Consider the following 24,141-nt stretch of genomic DNA (forward strand, 5'->3'; position numbering starts at 1 on the left):
ATGTCTAGGATTGGATCATGGAAGAGCTAGGTACTTAAGCAGTCTAATTGACTCACCTCCTATTTTCTTGAATCCTACCTGGTGCGCAGCTTCCATTCACTTTAATTTAAAACGAAAATGTTCTTTAAACACTAAGAAAGATTTTAGATAAAACATGACTTTTCCAATAACGCTTCAATGTGACACGCCAGATTCGGTCGTAATGCCTAGGCCGGGTTTGGGGTGTTACAGGTAGACACACGGGCATGTATCTAGGTCGTGTGTGGCACATAGTCTACCCCATGGGCATGTGATCTGACCGTGTGTCCCCTTCACCCTAATTATGCAAGTCAGTATGCCCAGTAGTAAACACATGGGCAGAGACACGACCGTGTGTCTCAGCCGTGTGAAGGACACGACCTTAGGACATGGGCGTGTGCCCAGGCCGTGTGAAGTCTACACTTAATTTTTGGAATTTAATTCGACACACGGCCTAAGCACATGGGCGTGTGACTTGGCCGTGTGACCTTATTTAGTTAATGATGTCATAGTCAGAGAGTTACACAGGCTGAGGACACAGGCGTGTCCCTAGCCACACAGGCGTGTGTGACCACACGGCCTACCCACATGGGCGTGTGACTCTTCAAAATATGAAAACTTTCTAAGTAATCTCGAAGTTCTGAAAGTTCTCTTTTTAGTCCCAAACCGCTCCCGATGTATGTTTTGGGCCTCGTAGGCTCTTATAAGGGACAATTTGCATGTGATTGAAAAGTTTTAAATTGTGTAGGAATTTTTTTATGGCCCGATTTTGTATGAATGTGTATGTTTAAGTCCGAAAATGCCTCGTACCCTGTTTTGGCGTCGAATATGAGTAAGGGGTGTTACATGAAAAGTAAGGAAAAAAAACTACGTAAGCAATAAATGCTTCGAATGCCCACACAGCCCAGCCACACGGTTGTGTGACCCCTGTAGTTTGAAAATTTTCATATTTTTCCTAAAAATTCTATATGTTTCCGATTTAGTCCCGATTTGTTTCTAATGTGTTTTTAGGGCCTTGAAGGCTCGTATAGAGGACAATATGTATGTTATTGATGGAATTTGATATGATTGATGTTGTGAAGTAAATGATTTAATTTTTTGATAGTTATAAAATGTTAACCTCGATGATGCTCTGTAACCCTATTTTAGCGACGTATATGGGTTGGGCTGTTATATTTATTGGTATCAGAACTACGATTTAGTTGGTTCTTGGGCTGAACGTAGCATGCGTGAAGTCTAGAAATACATGTCATTATATAACCTGTGATAGTGTGATATCTCTTAACTCTGATGAGATTTGTTTCATTTTAGACAGAGATGTTTTCCAACCAAGCTAATTCCAATAATGCTGAATGTGATACTCAAGTATGTTAGTAAAAATGTTACTATGGATGAGTAGAAAACTCATTGAGGTGTGAATAAATGCTTATAATGATTATGTTAATGATGAATGTTATGTTACGTGTATATATATGAGAGTCAAATTTAGAGGCTTTACGACCTTCACCCCATCATCCTCAAGGTTTTATGCAATGGAATATAAAAGATTTATGTTAATTAAGCCCAAAAGTATGAAATCAAAGAGTTCAGTGGCTGAATGACTAATATTACGGTAAGAGCTGAGAATGGGTTAGCAAGTAAAGACGATTCTATAATAGATATCAGATTTTTTAAGATCATTTGGGATACGTAATGTCGCTGCAAAGGAAGAAGTTATTCATGAGTAATCGACTTATTCAGGTATGGTATTTAAAGAACGAGTTAATCAAAATTTCTTCTGAATTGATTTCTTTAGTGAATGGGATAATGTGGGATTATTGATGACTGTAGTAGTCAGTGGAATAATGTTTGAATTGAAAATATATTTGAATGCAACGATTATAGTCGAGTAGCTTACGACGATCTCTTCTGGGTATTTTATATTTTCTTTTATCCTCATAGGTATATGCAATTGTTCATTTTCAGATGTGATTCTTATAATAAGAGAATGCTAGCTGACCATAATGTTAGAAAAAATTATTTTTAGTCTGGTTGATTTATGATCGGCATTGCTTTAACTTTCTTTAGCATTCTATTCCATTATGTTTAGTAGAAAATTTGACGATAAAACTCATATGATGTTATATTTGTTTCTAATAGTTGTTTCTCTGCTTTATATATATAGAAATTATGTTGTCTCAGTCATAACTGATTCCAGTGTGTATGAGCGATATTCTTCTTCTGGGTTTTCTCTGAGGAATCATCGATCTCTTTATCATTCAATATGGGTTGTAGCCTCAGAAATTAAGCAGAGTTTCAAATCTTGGATTTCATTATCTCAGTTTTCTTATCATTCATATGGTCTAATCTTATTTATCAAGCATGGTTCATCTGTAAAGGATATTCATTGGTCAGAGGTAATTACATTTATTACAATTATAAATCCTAGTTCGATCATAGGAGTCTGGTGATATAGATCTCAAATTATAGAGGTTGTGTTACTACATTGGTTATTATTTGGACTACCTTTAGTTTTCCTCTTCTATTTGGGAGTGCATTTTTAATGTTGGGGTATTATTCTATCTATACGGTTGTAACGTCGGTCTCATTAAAGCACTAAGGTTTTAATTCATCTGATGGTTGTGACTCTGATATGGTTTAAAGCTTCGATGTTAATAATTGAGATAGCTTTATTATATATCCATTTCTACATTGTGTGAAGAGGTAGGCATCGACAAAAGTATAGACAATGGAAGATCAAGATTAAACCTATATATTGGTTCTCATTTCCCAGGTAACCTCGATTTATGTCAAAGAGTTAAAACGAGATGTTATGTTTTGTTGAGTTAATGTAGTTTGTAAAGATCTTTGATTAGTATTTTCAGGGAATTATGATAGATTGTATGTCTCGGTTGTACTGAAAACAAGAAGAAAGGATTATTCTGAAATGTTATTATCTGATAGATAAAATTGACTCAGTTGTTTTAATCAGAACAGGTTTTTCATTTGAAAGTTAAGTGAGTTATACGCATTTGAGTTTATCCTCAAGTCCAGGAATAAATTTTGGGCATTCACGGGTAAATTGACGAATAGTCAGAGTGACGGAACCATATTTTAGAAGACATGATACAGAAATATATCTATCAGATCAGTTCTAATCGGGAAATCTTATTATAGGTTAAAGTTGTCTCGATAGTTGAAGCTATCATGCTTGTGTTAAACAATATTGCTTGACTCTTTCAATGTAAGGGGAGCAAATATCAATTGAAAGTTACAGATGCAAACATGTCAGAAGCATTAGTCAGAGTTTGATAATTAGAGTTTCTCAGTTATGTTTCGACAGACGATCACTGGGAATTTCTCGGTAGTTATACTACTAATGATAAGTGATGACACGAGAACACCATAGCTGCTTAGTTAAGTTCAGATATAGTATCAAGTTTTTTTTTTAAGTTCTGATGCAATTTCTAAATCAAGATGAGTTATAATTGATTTATTTATGGATTATTGTTAAGAAGATGAATGAAAGATTTGATGTGATGGTTTTTATCATGTGAGAAACTTTGAAGACAAAATTTTCATAAAGGGGGAGAGTTGTGACAACCCGTTTTTCAGTAGTGTTTGAAATAGTATTTTCGAGGCCACCAAATCGGACGAGTAAGTTCATAAATGTTATTATTTAATATTTATGAGTCAAGCATGGTTTTAAAAAGGTTTTTGATTTCATAATTTATGTTATTTAAGCAATTTATTAAGTTAAGTGGTAAGACCCAAAGGTCAACAGGTTTTAGAAAATGAGGTATAGGGACCTCGTTTGTAACACCTGTATCCATTGTCAGAATAGGGTTATAGATCATTACCGGATTTATTTCATAAATAATCATACAATTCACATACAATTTCCATTTCCAAATATAAATCATTCATAATCAATCACATTGTCCCTAATACGAGCCTACGAGGCTGAAATAATGCATTAGAAGTGGTTCGGGACTAAACCGATAACTCAGGAAATTTTTAGAAAATATAGAAAATTTTACAAAATACAGGGGACACATGCCCGTGTCACAGGGCATGCAACAGCCCGTTTTTGAGTCAAATTAGAACAGTGGTTTCGGGACCACAAATCTAAGGTCAAAATATTATTTTAATATTATTTTTGGTGTTTACAGCATGATAGTATGTATGTGTGAAAATTTCGTGAGCTAATTTTATCGTTTAATTGCTCAATTTGAGAAAAAATGACTAAATCGAGTAAAATGCAAAAGTTACATTCTACTTGTTAAAGGTGTTATATAGCTATGGTTTATTAAATTTAAGGTCCTTATGATAATATTAGACCATTTTAAATGTTTTTGGACAATATAAGACATCCATTATATGATTTTATAAGTTTATAACAAAGGTTAATATTGGTATTGGATAATTAAAAGTTAAACTAATAAAACAAAAAGAAATTAGATTCATATTATCATCTTCCACCACCAAAAATTGATGTTTGGAGAAGCCATTAAAGCTTTCTAAGGTTCGGCTATTGCATGGTCTAATTGGTGTGTAATTTTTACTCAGCTTTTGATCATTTCTATGTTTTTGTAATCATTGCAACTTAATCTAACTAGCCCGTACCTTTAATTTCAAAACTGTTAAAGATTTTGAGAGTTTCCATTGTTGAATCTATGAGTTTAATGATGAAATATGAAAGCTTGATGATAGATTTTAATGTTTTGTAAAGTGATTTTTGACAAAAATGTCAGAGAGGGATTATATTGTGAAATGTGTAAATTGAGGGGTTGAAATGTCAAATAAATGAAAGTTATGGGCTGCTAGGGACCTATAGGTAGTTTGGCTAAGCTAGAGTATAATGAAATTATGTGAATTTTATGTATTAGTGAAATAAGGACTAAATTGTGAAAATGTGAAAGTTTAGGGGCTAATGTGTAAATACGCCCAAATGAGTAATTTTGGACTAAATTGAATGAGTACATGAATAAATAAGTTAATTTTGAATTCATGTAGATCAAGAAAGAAAGAATTCAGATTTAGATAGAGGGAAAAGCAAGGTTGTCAAATAGTCGATTCGATAAGTTAATTCCGAAAAATGAGGTAAGTTCGTATTATTGAACTTAAATGTGTACATATCTATTTGATGGATGAAATTGAGTTAGTAATTATTCTATTGGATAAATGTTGAGATATTAAATGAAATGTATGAATTGAGTAAGGCAAGTTGCCGAATAAGACCATAGTCGAGAAATGGCAATTGAATAATAAGACATAATCGAGTTATGACATGTGAATGAAATACCATGGCAGGGCCTTGGCAATGTATGTGAAAGACCATAGTTGGACTATGGCATCGAAAAATCGATGAATTTGTATCGTAAGCACTTATAAACCGGAGCGGTTTGATGAGAGTATTGATGAGAAATAGAAATGTATCGGTGCAGGTATGTACGAAAAACTATTCAAATATCGAGATAGATGAAGTTGAGAACTCATGAATAAGGATATGAATAAATTTTATGTTAGCTCATGAATTAATACTTTAAATGTTGATGATATTATCTATTTTGAATTACTATATGAATGTTGTGATTATTTCATGTTCACAAACGAACTTACTAAGCTTTATAGGTTACTTTGTTTAATCTTCGATGTTTTATAGTTCTACGAAGCTAGCTCGGATCCAGGAACCCTCAGAGACTTCATCACACTATCGATCATCTATTTGGTACTTTTGAAGCTATGTATATATGGTATATGGCATGTATAGGCTTTAGTCATTTTGGTATGTTTGATGGATATGTATTTTGGCCATTTGAGTTGCCATAAGATGATGAACTTGATGATGCTTATGAATGTGCAATTAATTCTACTTTTAATGTTGGTAATAGACCTATAATGAATGAATGGGATTGAAGTGGTTATGTGTGTTTGGATTGGTTTTGCTAAATGAATTATATGTGTGAATTATGCTAAGTAAAGCAAGTTAAATTGTTTGGTATTTGAATAGGTGAATGGTATGGATTTGAGTATTGAATTTAGTTAAAATGGATATGATATGATTATGTATTGGTTGGTGAACTTTGGTTGCATACTTGTGACTTAAAATGATACCAATTGAGCTTCTGTAGGTATGTGCAAAAAGGGTGGCAATTTGGCTTTGCAAATGGCCTATTTTTGTCCACACAGGTAAAGACACGAGTGTGTCTCTTAGACGTGTGCGACACACGGTTAGGTTACACGACTGTGTTTCCCTTGGCGTTGAAATTGAATTAAATTAGTATGCTCCACATGGTCTCACACACGGGCGTGTGATTGGCCGTGTAGTACAAGTCAATACACCCCTAAAGGGCACACGGGCTGGACACATGTGCGTGTGGTTGGCCGTGTGACCCAAGTCAGTATACTCTCTAGTTTTCACACAGCCTGGCACACGGGCATGCCCTCGGCTGTGTGATGCAAGTCAGTATGTATGTCCTGTTTACACACGGCCTAAGACACGGGTGTCTCTACTAGCCGTGTGAGGCATACGGCCTGTTCACACGGGTGTGTCTACTAGCCGTGTGAGGCACACGGCCTGTTCACATTGGCGTGTGACCTCTATTTATAAGAAAAATTTTTAAGTTTTCCAAAATTTTTGTATGTTATCGGTTTAATCCCGAACAACTTCTAAAGCATGTTAAAGGCCTCATAGGTCTATATAAGGGACAATGAGGTATTGAATAATGTATGAGAATGACTGCTATATGTTGTGTATTGATTGGTAATACCTCGTAACCCTATTTCGGTGACGGATACGGGCTAAGGGTGTTACAGGGCATGTGGACATTTGAAATGGGATCACATGGCCTTATCTCAGCCCGAGTTCGACCCAATGTAACTCCCTGAATTGGGTCACACGGCCAACCACATGCCCGTGTGACCAACCCGTGTGCGCTCCGAAATGGCCACCCACGCCTGTGTGCTATGTCATGTGCTAGGCCGTGCCAAAACTGTAGGGTATACTGACTTATGACACACAGCCAAGTCACAAGCCCGTGTGCTAGGCTGTGTGGAGCATACTGACTTGGTTTCTAACTAAACACCAGTGGACACACGGCCATGTCACTTGATTGTGTGTCACACACGGCTGAGATACACGCTCGTGTGTCTTCCCGTGTGGACAAAAATAGGTTACTTACCTAGCCATCTTGCTCACCCAAATTTGCATTCACCCACAGAATTCAAATGATATATAACATGACATAAATAGGCATTCAAACCAATCTCAAACAAATCTAATTCATGCCAATTCCATACCAACAACCACAAGACACTCAAATATCACAATAAGCCATTCAATTCATACCAATTTTAGATTCTTAAGTCACCTAAAACTTCAAGCATATTAATCTCAAATTTCAACCATTTGTTACTCCCAATACCATCTCACAAGAAACATTTATATAGCAATTATACACAACATATCAAAACCCAGTTGCACATATATATTTACATCACCAAACATGCCAAAATAAGCCAATTTACATGGCTATACACATAACCAAGCATTTAACATATACAAGCCAAATCAAATGGATAAATCCACTACCAAACTATAAACCAAAATGACCACAATTCCTGTACATGCCATATAACCAAATACATAAGTTCAAAAGTACCAAAATGATAGCTTGATAGTGTGATCAATCTCTGGCGACTCCCAATCTAGGTAAGCTTCAATAATCACTGTAACACCCCGTACCCGAGACCGTTGCCGGAGTCGGACACGAGGGTTCACAGACTAAATTCGCTTACTATCGCAGTCCATTTTAAATTTTCCAGGCAGTTGGCTAACTGCGACACTGTCACCTTAAAAATCATATCTTGAGTTTCACAACTCGAAAATCAGTTTCGTAATTTTTCCCTGAAACTAGACTCATATTCCCATCTACATATTTTTTCTAGAATTTTGGTCAGGCCAATTAGTACAGTTTATTAGTCAAAGTCTCCCATGTTACAGGGATCGACTACACTGACCTTTGCGCATTACGACTTGGATATCTCCCTGCACAGGCTTCATACTGATGCCGTTTATTTCTATAGAAACTAGACTCAGAGAGGAATCCAGAAATATATGGCATAACTCCTAATTATCTCTGGTTAATTTATAATGAATTTCCAAAGTTGGAACAGGGAATCCAGAAACCGCTCTGGCCCTGTCTCACGAGAACCTGAATATCTCTTAACATACTGTCCATATGATCATTTCGTTACTTTCCTATGAAAATAGATTCATCAAGTTTCGTTTACATAATTTATTCACTATTTAATTCCAATCCTACTATTTTTAGTGATTTTCCAAATCTACATCACTGCTGCTGCCAGCATCTGCCTTTAAGGTAGACTTTACCTATTTCATAGTTTCCATGATTCAACTAGCCCTTTTTGCATAAATAGCACAAATCATGATAGCGATTAACCATTCCATACCAAATGATTATAACATTATGCTCGAACATATATAAGCCATTTTCGCATGGCTATATACATTAACCAAAATATTCTTCTGCCACTAGTCTATTTTATACATGCCATAAGACAATCCGAAACATAGCAGTACCAAACAGTGGATAGTGATAGTGTGACTAGTTGCTGACGATCCCCGAGCCTGTAGCTTCGCAATGAGATCTATAAAACAGAGGAAACAGAGTAAACGGAGTAAGCATTACAATGCTTAGTAAGTTTTAAGCAGTGGCAATAGATAACAATTAAATTATAACATAGTTGTTCGTATTTTTATTTCACTCTTCCTTCGGGCATACCATCCCTTTTCCGAATACGCACATCTCATCATATACAATAGGCAGATAAACTTTCACATAAAAGTGAGCTCATGTGACATAGATATATCGTATGATTTCACATCACCCCTCACACTGATCCGATGTCACATAATCACAAGAATAGTCTCATAGATTGCTCTCGTATGCATCACATAACTACCTTATGATTTAGTGCAAATCAAGCTCACATATAAACTTGGAGTACATACCTGTTAACCTTTCGCATTGAATATATTTATGAGCAATTCTTATTACGAAATCTTACCCGGACATAATCTCCACACGAAGTTATCGGGTCTTACCCGGACAAAATTCCCACACGTAGTCATCGGGTCTTTAGAGCTCAGATATAGTACGAGCACGAAGCTTACGGACATAAATCAGTGATAATATTCTCGCATAAAGCCTGCGGGGTTTTAACCCGGATATAGTACTGACACAAATGCCCTTCGGGACTTATCACATTTATGCACTTTCACATCCATCACGTTGGCCACTCGGCCCCGTCACATATATACACTTTCACATTCATCACATCGGCCATTAGGCCTTATCACATATATATACACTTTCACATTCATCACATCGGCCATTAGCCTTATCATATATATACACTTTCACATTCATCACATCGGCCATTAGGCCCTATTCACATATATACACTTTCACATTCATCACATCGGCCATTAGGCCTTATCACATATATACACTTTCACATTCATCACATCGGCCATTAGGCCTTATCACATATATACACTTTCACATTCATCACATCGCCATTAGGCCTTATTCACATATATACACTTTCACATTCATCACATCGGCCATTAGGCCTTATCACATATATACACTTTCACATTCATCACATCGGCCATTAGGCCTTATCACAATTTAGAATTCACATATGGGTTTAATCAATAGCTTATAAGCAACTAAAACAAGTTTATCAAGGTTTACAACACAATCTCAAATTCAGCACAAGCTGTTTTTCCTGAGCAATAGTCACTAAATTATTTATAACTGGAGCTACAAAACTCCAAATCACTTTCCGTAAATTTTTCCTGAATATAGACTCGTATGTCTTCTATCCATAAAATTTCCAGAATTTTAGGTTGGCCAATCAATACCAGACTTTTCTTAAAGTTTCCCCTGTTTCACTGCTTGACTAATCTGACCACTCTTTACTACGAATCAAATTTCTCATTATCAGAAATTCCTTTGCTTACACGGTTTCTTTATAAGAAACTAGACTCATTAAGCTTTAATTTCATGTCTCATTCAGCCTCTAATTCAAATCCATGAATTTATGGTGATTTTCTAAATTCATGTTACTGCTGCTGTCCTGAGCAGGTTTATCACAATTTTACTCTTCTGACATATCCTTTCAGCACTTCATAATATCATATCCATTTGGCAACATATCATATCAATAACTTACCTATACTTCATAATAACCATTAGGCTATATGCATAAAGATTTACAATAGAGTTATGATTCTTTTAATATGTGCTTAACATATCATACTCAATCACATTATAGGCTTTAATACTTAAAACTTACCTCGATCGCTAATGTACGTCAATTCCGACTATTCGACCAATTTCCCTTTTTCCACGATCCGACTTTGTTTCCTTGAGTTCTTGAGCTAATGAACCAAATTTAAACTTATCACATAACTATTGTGTAAAACCACATTCGATTATATTATAATTCGGTTAGCAAGAAATACACTTATTCCTTATAACATTTAGCTTCGAGATCACCACCTCAATCATCTCAAGTACCAAACATGCATTAATACTCTCTTTAGTACAATTTCGTTACTTTAACTAAATACTAAACATATCCTTTTGCTTATCTATACACATCCGCATTTTAACTCATACCAATCATAACAAATAGCATAATATTGTTAACATATAAAATTATGGTTGACATTACATCATTTACTTCCACTAACCATTTAAGCATAACCTAAGCGCATACATTGCATTGACAAACCAAACCAAAATATCCAATACATAGTCAAACATATAATTGTTATTTCACTCCTTTCGAACTAATTATAAAATGCATTCTCAAAGCCATAGCATATCATACATGAAACTTACCAAAGATGAATTAATCATAAGCTATTTATAGTACCTTAACCAAACACAACAACTAACTTCACACATATTTTATCTATGCAAATACCAAAGCCGAATCAGCTAAATATACTTATGAATATATATCATCATCGAAATCACCTAAGCTTAGACATCATTTCTTAATTCCAAGCAAGTTGCCGAATGCAACCTTACTAAATTTTCATGAATTCAAATCATGGATTCAATATACCATTACCATGAAATCAACAACCAAAAATTCATAGACAATTAGGAAAATCACATTACAAATCTCAAATTCAAGCAAAGACCATGGCCGAAATGCACATATAACCACATAACAAAAATATTGAACCTTTGGTTGCCTAACTAGCTTAACATCCATCAAATTTTAAATCAAGAAACTCACCTCATCTATAATCAACCCTCAATACCCTAAAGCATTAAAAACGACATCAAAGAAATACAACCATCCATGGCCGAATGTCATCTTCTTAACTTTACAAAAAAAACATTTGCCATGAGCTAGCTTCTATACTTGATGGCCACTCCAAATATACAAAGATTTCAATGATAGAGCATTAACATACCTTAATCCACTTAAAGGTGACCAAATGCCTTAACTTCAATTTCTTCTTTCTTTCTTTAGGTACGGCTAGAACCCAAAAACAATGAAGTCTCCCCTCCTTCCCTAGCTCACGGCACTTCAAGAAAAGAAAGAAGATGAAGACTTCTCTTGCTTTCTTATTTTATTCCCCCTTTCTTTTCCTTTTTTTTTGATCTATTTTAATCATTTACTAATAAAAGCATCATTAAAAATTCAACTTAATGGAAGAACCATCCTTGCTTGGCCAGCCACTACTTGAGGTTGGGTGATTTGACATGCAAACCCAAGTTTCCTCACTTTGTTATCATTTGATCCTTACATATTCCCCTATCATATTTTCTTAGGTTCTCAACTAAGTCAATCACATGAAATTCACCTTCATAAGTCTAATTTAAAACATCAAATTTTCACACATGCACTATGGTTTAAATTCATGAACAATTACATAAAAATCACATTAACATACCTTTGATTTATGAACTAACCATGGCCGAATGCCTTGGCTTCTTCTTCTCCTTTTTTTTTTCTTTCACTAGTTACGGCAATGGGGAAAAGAAAGATGGACATACCTTGTTTCTATCACTCTTTCCTTCTTTTAATTATCTTTCTTCCATAATATAAAGCCATTAACTATTATCATGCTATAATAAAGATGCATATAATATCTATCAACTATCATTATGGCCGACCACTAATTAAAAGTGGTCCATTTGACATGCAAGTCCCTCATGTCAATAACTCATGCATTATTTGGCCACTTTAAATTTCACCTATCACATTTTCAAGTCTTATCACATGAGTCCTTTCTTATAAATTAACACCGCCTTGATAAAAATCAAGGCACGAAATATTCACACATACAAATTCCACATACAATAAGCACAGAATATAACATCTAATTATTTTTGTGACTCGGTTTCGTGGTCCCGAAACCACTTTCCGACTAGGGTCACTTTAGGGGGTCACAATCACTATAAAACACGAAAAGGTAAATCGAGTAAGCTTAGTAAGTTCTTATAGTAATAACTCAACTTACCATAAATGCACAATTTAAGCAATTATACTTATCATAATATAACTTATATTGATCCATAAACCTATCACATATTCATTCATAAGGTTAGATATGAAATTCACAAGTTTCTTCGATTCAATGCTTGTACGGTTCATGTACATACTTGTACCTACTCGTATCAATCTCATACTCATCCATATTCTTGATTTACCCGTTGAACCATTGAGAATAATATCGGATACTCGGGAATATCACCCCTAAGTGCCAATACATAGCCAAAGCTCTCACAATCTCATATCTCATATAATGTTCACTCTCGAGCTATCAACGGGTCTGCTCACACAAGCTAACGGTCATGACGTAGCTACACGATGCTACTCACACAAGCTAATGAGAATCCGCAACACATGTCTAATAACTCAGCCACCGGTAGGACATACGACCCAGCACCCAAACATTAACCCCTAATGACATGTCATTTGTATCCTAATCTATTCCTAAGGTTCAACCGGGATTTTACATTGCCGAATCTTCATCGAACGTATTCGTAAGGTCGTATTCACAATTAATTCCGTAATAAAGCAATTAAAATACAATTATATTATTACTTATTAACATACGAACTTATCTCGATTCACAAAAGGACGAAATGGATTGACTAGTCCAATACTTTATTTTTCCCTTGATCTAGATCTGAACTTTATTTTTCTTGACCTATATAATATCAAATTTCACTTATTCAATTATCATTCTATTCAATTTAGCCCAAAAATCACATCATGGCAAAACTACACTTTTGCCCTTAATAGTTTAACATCTTTACAATTTAGTCTTTAGCTCATAAATATACAAATTCATGCAATTATGTCCTTACCCATGCTAGCCAAATTTCATTTATTATCATAACAGCCCATATTTTCATTTATTTCACATTTCACAAATAAATCCCTAATTAAAAATTTTAGCAAAAATCACTTTACAAATGTTGTTTATCTAGCAACAACCATATATTTTCTATCATTAACATCAAATACATATACATTCATCAATGGAAAAACCCTAAACCTTTAAAAATTTTGCAAATTAGTCCCTGGGCTAGTTAGATTAAGCTACAAGACTCTGAAAACATAGAAATCATTAAAACCAGGTCAAAATACATACCAAATTAGCTAGTGAAGTTGCTGAAATTTGAAACTTAAAAAAATGGTCTCAAGCCCTAATATTCAATTGTAGAAGATGATATGAGACAAAAAAATTTTTGTTTTTATTTATTTTAACTTTAATTACTAAATACCAAAATTAACCTTTAAAACATTACAATTTTCACTTATACCAAGCCATGTACATCCAACATTAACATAAATGGTCTAATTACCACATAAGGAATTATACTTTAAGGTTCTATAGCTATTTAATACCTTTAGCCTATAGAATTCAAGTTTTACACTTTATGCGATTTAGTCCTTTTTATCAAATTGAGCATTCAAACGATAAAATTTCTTAACAAAGTTTTCACACAATCATACTAACATGCTACAGAAATTAAAATAATAATAAAATAATTATTTTAACCTTAGATTTTGGTCCCAAAACCACTATTCTAGTTTGACTAAAAACGGGTTGTTACATCATTTTTATAAACCGAGCGAGAAATATTTTTGTTTATATTTACAGATTTTCATTAAGGTGGAATTAAATTTTTGTTGAAACGTTTTAAAGTTTCAATAGTTAATTAATTAAAAAGGACTAAATCGTAAAAGATGTAAAATTTGATCACTATTTGATTTGAGTGAATAAATGGTTAATTGAATAAAGGAAAGGGACTTAAATGGTAATTAGACCATTCAATGTGTTAGTAGATAATAATGGACATGAATTTGATGTTTATTAATTATTAACTAAGGTTAATATGGTAATTGATAATTATATTAAAATAAAAAAAGATTTATTCATATTTTTCAAAGCTTGATAATTGATTGTAATGGGAAAGAAGCCATTTATTTTAGCTTGGAGGTTTCAGTAACTTCACAAGCAAAATTGGTATGTGATTTTAGCCCCGTTTCTTGTAATTTTTATGTTTTTGAGATCGTTACAACTAGTCCAACTAGCCCGTACCTTCGATTTGAAACTGTTAAAGATTTTGAATGTTTCCATTGATGAAGCTTGTGATTTTAGGTTAAATGATGAATTTGAAATATTAGTTGTTATTTAAAAGTATTTATTAAGTGATTTTTGATAATTTTTCGATTAGGGGCTAAATTGTTAAAATAGTAAAAATAAAAGGATTCATGTGAATTTTTTTGAATGAAGGGGCTGTTTTGGATACCATGAGTATTCTGCTAGGCTCAATTTTGGGTAAAAATGATTAATTTGCATGTTTTGGGCTCAGGACTAAATTAAATAAAAATAAACTTTAGAGACAATTTTCTAAAAATATGAAAAATAACCAAATCGCATGAAATACATTGTTTTACTGTCTAAGTTGATAAATTGAATGAAATTATTATTTAGATCAATATCGGGTGGAAAATCAAGAAAAATGAAAAATTACCAAAATGCCCCTAAACTTTGGTATTTCTGCATTTAGCTAGGTAAGTTCGTATGAAATGAATGTTAATATGTGATTATATTGTGATTAAATCAATATATATATGTTAGTATGCAATTTACCGTGTTATGAAACGATGTAAATCCAACGGCGTATGATAATTACCGAGCCCCGTTTGAACCTTCAGAATTCGTAAGATACAAATGACATGTCATTAGGTTTTACATGATTCGGGTGCTGGTCCTGAACGTCCTACCGATGGTTGAGGTCTCGTATGTATTGCGGATGCTCCACAGTTCGTGTGAGCAGCATTGTGTAGCTCTGTTTTGACCCACATTTGTGTAAGTAGGCCCATTTTCACAGCTCATGTGAGCATTCTGATTCACAGCTCGTGTAAGTGTACATGTACAGGAATTGACGGATTATAGTTGTATGAGTTAGCACACTATGTGTGAGCTATCATAGGTATCCAACGGTATTCTAAATGGTTCAATAGACATTATTCAGATAAGAAATGGTAAGAGAATGATATGTATTATGACATGTACATATATGAACATCCTTGATATGATGATACATGGAAATTATGTAAACTGAGATGAGTAATAAACTCAAGTGTTACATGTTGAGAATAAATGGTTATCCATGTTGAATTTATATGAAATATGTTCAAGTATGCTAAGATGTGTTGTTGTTTGATGCTTAGGCATATGCCAAGCTATTGGTTGAATGGTATTATGTTTACTTATAAGTTGCATTGGAATGGTAAGAGCCCAAATGGAAATGTGCTTCTGTTCATGAAATAGTGGTAAGGTTTAAATTATGAAATTTCTTATGAAATGATTATCATGTGGTTAATTCCCAAAAGAGCTATGTTTAAATGCACTAGCTTATGGTTATGGTTGAATGATATGCGTGTTTCTTATTTGTTATGCATATGAAATGGGTGTGGAAAGGTAATCAAATAGTAAGTTCATACTTGAAGTGTAAAATGATGAAATAGGAACAAAAATGCCTGAGCTATCTAATTGGTACAGCTAACTTGTACGTACAGAGGCAGCATGATTCTAATGAAAGGACACCTGGGCTATTTGGATAAATAGTAATATTCACATGAAAAGGAAGAAGAAAGAGAGAGTTTTGGGGTTTATCATCTTCCTTTGAAGCTTTGAGCTATGACGACTTAAGCTCCGACAGGTGAACTGACGTGAAAGGGTGCAACTTAGCTCTTAACGAAGAGTCTTAAGTACGACACAAGAGGGAATAGATAGATTCAAGTTGAGTTGTCTAGGACTAGTTTCTCCACTTGTTCTTTTATTTTTTTAAACACCGGTGATTACTTTCTATTTCAGGTTTGTACAGAAGTGCACATGATTTCTGGGTTAAATGTTATTTTATTCAATCTTGCTTCTACTGTTTAATCTTGGAGTTGAATGTTTTAGCATGGAAGTGTTATTGCGGTCATTGACACTGGAAAATAAGGTGATAGTTCAAGCTAACAAGCATGAAAATGGAAGTTGCTTAAGGGTTAGAGGAATTTAATCCACTTGTTCCTAATAGTGTTCTATTGCCAGTATCGGAAGGTGGGGTTAATGTGCATGTTTAAGTCTTAGATTAAATATAAAAGTTAAGCTTGGTAAGATATTCATTGCAGTTTAATGCATCGACAATCACCTATCCTTTTATACCTTGTGAGCACTTAGTATTTTGTTGAATATCACGTTGGGGTTCCTAGTTTCTCACAATCATATTTATCTTATTATTTTCAAATCATTGCTTCGACAACTACTCTCACAATTTATCTTGTTCTATCCATTTATTGCACTAACAGTGATAAAAAAAAGACAACCAACCTCATGGGACCGATATCGAATAGACTCATATCTGTTTACTATACTTGCATTGATAGTGTACGCTTGCACATTATTGTTGTGACGTTAAATAGCCGATCAAGTTTTGACGTTGTTACTGGGGATGACGTTTGTTTGATGTTTTTTTGTTTTTTTTATTTCATAATATTTAGTTGTTACTAACTTGTTTTCCTTTTTTTTGTCATTATTTGCACATTTTATTTAGATGTTGTATGACCTAAAGCAATTTAGAGTTTATTACAATTTTGATCCAGAAATTGAAAAAACCGTTCACAGGAGACTTTAAGAACAAATGTGTAACACCCCATATCCGTAACCCACATTGGAGCGGAATACGAGGCATTACCTAACTCGATCTCATGCACACAGACATTCACAAGTCACCTAGACTTGGTCCAATTTAAAACTTTTTCAATTTCTACTTTAAACCTCTTGTTATGGGCCTACGAGCCCCTAATCGACCATTGGAAACTATTCGGGATCAGCCCGGGCCCTTAAACCATCTATACAAAATTTGACTTTGAAACAATGCACACGCCCGTGTAGAAGGACAACACGCCTATGTAGCCAAGTCAACATGGGCGTGTTGGTGGCCCGTGTGGCTCACACAGCCTAGGTAATATAAGGACACGCTCGTGTCCTCCACTTGTGTGGAATTAATTCTAAATGCACACTTACAGGGATTTTCACACGGCCTGGCACACAGCTGTGTCTCTAGCCCGTGTGTTTTACATGGCCGTAACATGCCTGTGTCCTAGCCCGTGTGTAAAAACATGGACTTTCTATTTTTGACGTCAGCATCCCAAAAATGCCACACGGCCAATACACACGCCCGTGTGCTAGGCCGTGTCCATTAACATGGCTGAGACACACGGCCGTGTCTCTGCCAGTGTTATACTGTAACTTATTAGTTAGGACACACCTGCCCATCCATACGTCACCACGTCTAGACCAAATATCGATATTTTTAGTTGAATGGCTTATTCTCTTATCATCAACTTCTCATTTCATCAAGCATGCTATTATTCACCAATATTGCGATGAGTTGTATTTTAAGACATACCTCGATTACAAGTGGCACTAAATAGCGATGTTGGCTTTTCTGTCTAGTTCGGATCGTATTCTATCTAATAGCAGATGCATATTATTACATCTATATATGTATGCATTTTGCCCCTAGACTTTGACAAAATGACCATTTATTCCCTATGCTGAAAATTGATTTTTATTGAATTTATTCTTTCTTAAGCTAGCCAAACCCTTTTTACTCTTATAGCAACTCCAAATTCCTTCTTATTCACATACTTAACATCTATTTTACAATCATGTAAAATTGTCTTTTTAGGTGTTTTCATGATACACCTTTCGTAAAAGTTGTTCATAACACACCCAGACCTATTTCTTCCATAAAACTCAGCAAACATTACAAATCCTTTCATGGAAAAAACCTACACTCTTGATCATTTTGCAAAATAGTACCCTCATTTGAAAGCTCTGCTTCAAGGTCTCAAAAATGCCAAAAATCATCAACAAAAAGTATGTAAATCACCTTACTTGCAAGAGGAATAAGTTGCTAAAATTTTTGAAGCTCAAGACCTCCAAAAATGGCTAAAAAATTGATGGGAGAAGAAATGAGAAATAAGATTGATATCATCTTTCTTTTATTTTATTTCTATTTTTAGTCAAATTAGCCACCAAACCCACCAAACTTGGACCCTTTGACCAAATTGCCTCTTATGGCCGACCATGCACTATTATAAGGTCTAATTTCCCTTTAAAGACCACAATTAGGTTCTCTACTATTTGGCCACTTTTAGCTATCAAAATAAGACTTTTGCATTTTATGCGATTTAGTCCTTTTTCTCAATTGAGCTCATGAACGTCAAATTAAACTCACCAAAATTTTTGATGCACTCATATAATCATACTATATCATCAAAATAATTATAAAATAATGTACTCGACATCGTATTTGTGGTCCTGAGACCACCTATTTGACTAGGCCTTAAATCAGGCTGCTACGTTTCTCTTCCCCTTAGTGATTTGTCGTCCCTGAAATCTTACCGGCAAATAAGTTCGAGTATTGATATTCATAGTCTCCTCGGGCTCCCATGTGTCTTCCTTGACTCCATATCTATGCCACAAAACCTTCACGAGTGCATACTCTTATTTCTTAACTGTTTGACTTCCCGAGGCTAATATATGATGGCTTTTCGCCATAAGTCATGTCTGGATGAATCTCAACCTCTGTCGGTGCAATCACGTGCGAAGGGTCTAACCTATATCCGGCCTAGCATGGACACATGAAACACTTCGTGAATCTTTTCCAATTTCGTGGCAAAGCCATCGATAGGCAACTGCCCTATTCTTTCAGTAACTCATAAGGTCCTATGAAACGAGGACTCAACTTGCCTCTTCTACCAAATCTGAGAACTTTTCTCCATGGGGATACTTTCAAAACACTTGATTACCGACTTGAAATTTGATCTCCTTCCATTTCAAACTCGTATAAGATTTTGCCCATCTGAGGTAGCTTTCAAGCAGTCACAATCACTTTAACTTTCTCTTCAGTCTCCTTGTCTACATCGACCCTGTGAATCTGACCTTCTTTGAGCTTAGACAATGTAAGGTGTTCGAAACTTTCGGCTGTATAATGCCTCATAAGGTGCCATCTTCAAGCTTGACTAATAGTATTGTTGTAGGCGAATTCAAACCAATGGTAATACCTTTTCCCAACTTCCCTGAAACTCAAGACACAACACTGCAACATGTCCTCTAAGATTTGAATCACTTTTCCGACTGGACTATCGGTTTGCAGGTGAAATGCTGTGCTAAAACTCAACTTTGTTACCAATGCCTCTTGTAACTTTTTTCAAACCTCGAGGTAAATCTTGGTCTCGATCTGAAATAATCCGATAACGACACTCCATAAACCTCATGATCTAGGATACGTATAAGTCAGCCAATCTTTCAAGGGAAGTAGTCGGTATGCACTGGTATAAATATGCCGACTTTGTTAGCCTGTCCACAACTACCCGAACAACATCCTTTTTCCTTAGGGTTACCGGTAAACTATCATAAAATCCATATAATCTGATCCTGTTTTCACTCAGGGACCATGATAGCTAAAGTAGACCCAAAGTTACTTGGTGTCGCCTTCCCTTGCTGACACACTAGACACTTAGAAACAAACTCTGAAATGTCTCTTTTCATTCCGACCACCAGTACACTTTCTTAAGGTCGTTGTACATTTTCACACTACCCGCCGTGGACGGACAAACAACCACTATGTCCTATTGTAGAATATTTCAAATAAGCCGCTTCCTTGGTACAACAAACTCTATATTAAATATTAACATCATCCGGTACCAATACAAAATCTGACTCGACTCCGACTCACACTGAGTTTCTTGGCCTGTAAATCACTTTCGTTATTCTGAGCTCCCGAATCTCTTGCAGAAACATTAGTCTAGCTTTCAACTCTGCTAGAACTAAACCATCTTGGACAATGCAAATGGGTTCATTTCTTAATGCAAATAACGATTTTCACTCTATGCACGGCGACCACATTCGCCTTCTCGGGTGAATCAATCACCAACTCGTAATCTTTAACAGTCTACCACCTTTGTTCCGCAAATTCAACTCCTTTTGAGTCAAAAAATATTTGAGACTTTTGGCGGTCAGTAAATATCGACATTCTTGCCATACAAATGATGTCTCCAAATCTTTAATGCAAACACGATCGCGACAACTCTAGATCGTGTGTCGGATAATTTTTCTCATGTGGCTTTGCTGTCTTGAAGCATAGCTTAACCTTTCCTCTTGCCATGATACACACCCCAACCCATTCATATCCTATATCACAATTCTTTTACCCACTCAGTTATAACATTCATTTCAAAAAAACCTTTAATTTGCTCAAACTCTGTTGGCACCTTTTTTCCATTAACATGACATCTTTTTACAACATCTTTCATCGCGGTAGCTTCATTAAAAATTCATTACAAAACCAAATATCGACAAAGCCCAAAACTTCAACTCGACATCTTCAGCGGTCCATAACAATACCAATTTTCTCAACTCTAATCCCCGTCACCCGACACAATGTGCCCTAGAAATCCAACCTCTTTAAAGCCAGAATTCCACTCTTATGAACTTCGCGTACAATTGTTTGTTCTCTCAGGTCTGTAATTACAGTTCCCAAATGCTTCGCGTGTTCACTCTCATCACGTGAATAAATCAATATGTCGTCGATAAAGACCACCACAAACTTATCCAAGTACGACTGAAAAATGCGGTTCATAAATCCATAAATACTACCAGAGCATTAGTCAAACCAAAGGGCATGACAAAGAACTCATAATGCCCGTATCTTGTCCGAAATGTTGTCTTTAGTAGATCTTGCTCTTTCACCCTTAGCTGGTAGTATCTTGACCTCAAGTCAATCTTGGAAAATACAGTGCTTCCTTAAACTGATTCAAACAGGTCATCGATTCTTGGCAAAGGATACTTGTTCTTCACTGTTACTTTATTAAAGCTATCTATAGTAGAAACATAACCTCGTCGACCCATCTTGTTTTTTCACAACAAGTACTGCAGCACCCCACGGCCGAAAAACTCGGTCTCGCAAAGCCCTTAACCATTAACTCTTGCAAACTGTACCTTAAATTCTTTTAATTTCGTTTGGAGCCATCCTATACGGAATGATCGAGATGGGTGTCATACTGGGGACCAACTCGATTCCCAAACTCAACATCCCTTACCTAAAGGTAATCCATGGTAATTCCTTCAGAAAACACGTCTGTTAAACTCACAAATCACTGGTACCAATTCAATATTCAACTCAGACACTTGAGTATTCAGCACAAAAGCTAGGTAAGCCTCATAATCCTTTTTCTCAAAATTTTTCAGCAGTCAAAGGACGATACTATTACAGGCAAATTATCCAATTCATCTGCGTCCAACCCGAAGGATATTCCTGTCTTCACCATTTCAGTTTGATAACTTTTCTCCCATAGTCCACTACAACACTATGATAAGTTAACCAATCCATCCAAAGAATTACACCGAATTTCATAAACGGCAATAACATCAAGTTATCCAGAAAATAATGACCTCTAATGTCAAAGGGGTAGTTTCTTACATACTTGTCCACTAACCACATGTCTGCCTAAAGGGTTGGACACTTTTATCACAAACTCAGTGGACTCTACTATCATGTTCATACGAGGTATCAAATCCACACAAATATAAGAGTGGGTAGACCCCAGGTCAATTAAAGCAACAACAGATATTTCATGGATATAAAAAGTACCATCATCACATCGGGAGACTCTGCCTCTTCTCAGGCATGAATAGGTAAGTTCTTGCAGGCACTCTGCCCTCGGACCTCACCGCAATATCTCTTGCCATGCCTCTACCTCTAGTCCCACTTTCGGGGTTCTTTGTGATCTACCCTTTCAAAGGAGCACTACTAACCTTCCTCTCTTATCTTTTCCCTCTCTCTTCCATTTCGGGACAATCTCGGATGAAATGTTCTAATATCTACACTTGAAACAACCTCTTTCATTCCCTCAGCACTCACCGAAATGACGCCTACCACACTGTGAACATTCAGGCCTATTTGCTGAGCACTTTGACACTCGCTTACAAAGCCAGTTTGGGCTCTAGATGTCGTGTTCTATTTATTTTTGTTTTCTATTCGAGAACCCTACTGAGCATCGATCGGGTCATAACTCTTTTGATCTTTTTGATGAGGACTAAGTGACTTTCCCATCTGTCTTTTCTTTGTATCTCGTGACTCAAAACCACTTCCTCCTTAATTTAATTAGCTCTTCGGCCTTACAAGCTCTTTCAACAAGTGCTACAAATTCCCACAACTCTAAGATGCCAACAAACACTCGGAATCTTTATTGAGGCCTCCTTTAAACCTCTTACACAGGTGGCTTCTGAGATATGCACCCCCACATACTTGCTATGCCTCAAAACTCACGTTCATATTCCGTACTGTCATTGGCTTACTTTAAGGGCTAGAAATTCCTTCCTCTTTGGTCTATAAACCTCTGACTTAATATAATTCTTTCAAAACTCTTTCTGGAAGAATTCCCAAGTTTCTCTCCTTCGTACCACAGACATAAGATGCTCTACCACTGAAGCTGAATTCCACAAGAGTGACACTGCCACTTCATGCACTCCTCAGGAGTGTACAATAGTTCATCAAACACTCTAATGGCATTCTCTAACAAAACTCTATTTTCTCTAGTCATCATCTATGTTAGCCTAGAATTCCTCAGCCCTTTTTTCAGTCTTGTCTATTGGAGGCTCTCTCTCCTAAACACGTCCGCATCCTGTAGAGCTTTTGGGGCATACTAAGGAATCGAAGGAGTGGGGAAGGTGGAGTGTTTGGATTTGCACAACGAACTCCTTGTCCAACATCCGTCATTTGAGATGGCTCTCTACCCCTCCACCTTACCCATAATTCGGGCCACTCTCTACTAGTGCGTCCCTTCAGCAGGAGCTGGCGCGTTATCTCCATGTCATCCGTTGGTAGCTCTATCAAGATCCATTACATATGAAAATACAATTTTATAATTGTCAGAAGTCGTTACACTATCAATAAATAGTTATGGCATGTATAGCTAAACCCGTACTCTCGCTAGGTTAGTCCTAGAACCGACTAAACCATAGCTCTAGTACCACTAAATGTAACACCCATATCCATAACCCATGCCAGAGAGAATACAAGGCATTACCTAACTCGATCTCATGCACATAGACGTTCACAAGTCCAGACTCAGTCCAATTGAAAATTTTTCAATTTCTACTTTAAACCTCTTGTTATGGGTCTTCGAGCCCTAATCGACCATTGGAACTATTCGGGATCAACCTAGGCCTTAAACCATCTATAGAAAATTTGACTTTGAAATAAGGCATATGCCGTGTTGTAACAGCCCAAAATTGACCCTAGTCGGGAAGTGGTTTCGGGACCACAAAACCGAGTCATAAAAATAATTAATTTCCATATCTATGCTTATTATGTGTGTACATGAGTATGTGGAAGTTTCATTCTCCAATTTTGCCAATTGCATGAGAAATTATTAAATAGGGATCGATATGAGACATGGTGAAAATATGATAGGCTAATTTAAAATGGTCTATTAATGCAT

Source organism: Gossypium hirsutum, chromosome A06 (assembly GCF_007990345.1).
Source record: "Gossypium hirsutum isolate 1008001.06 chromosome A06, Gossypium_hirsutum_v2.1, whole genome shotgun sequence".
Lineage (NCBI taxonomy): Eukaryota > Viridiplantae > Streptophyta > Magnoliopsida > Malvales > Malvaceae > Gossypium > Gossypium hirsutum.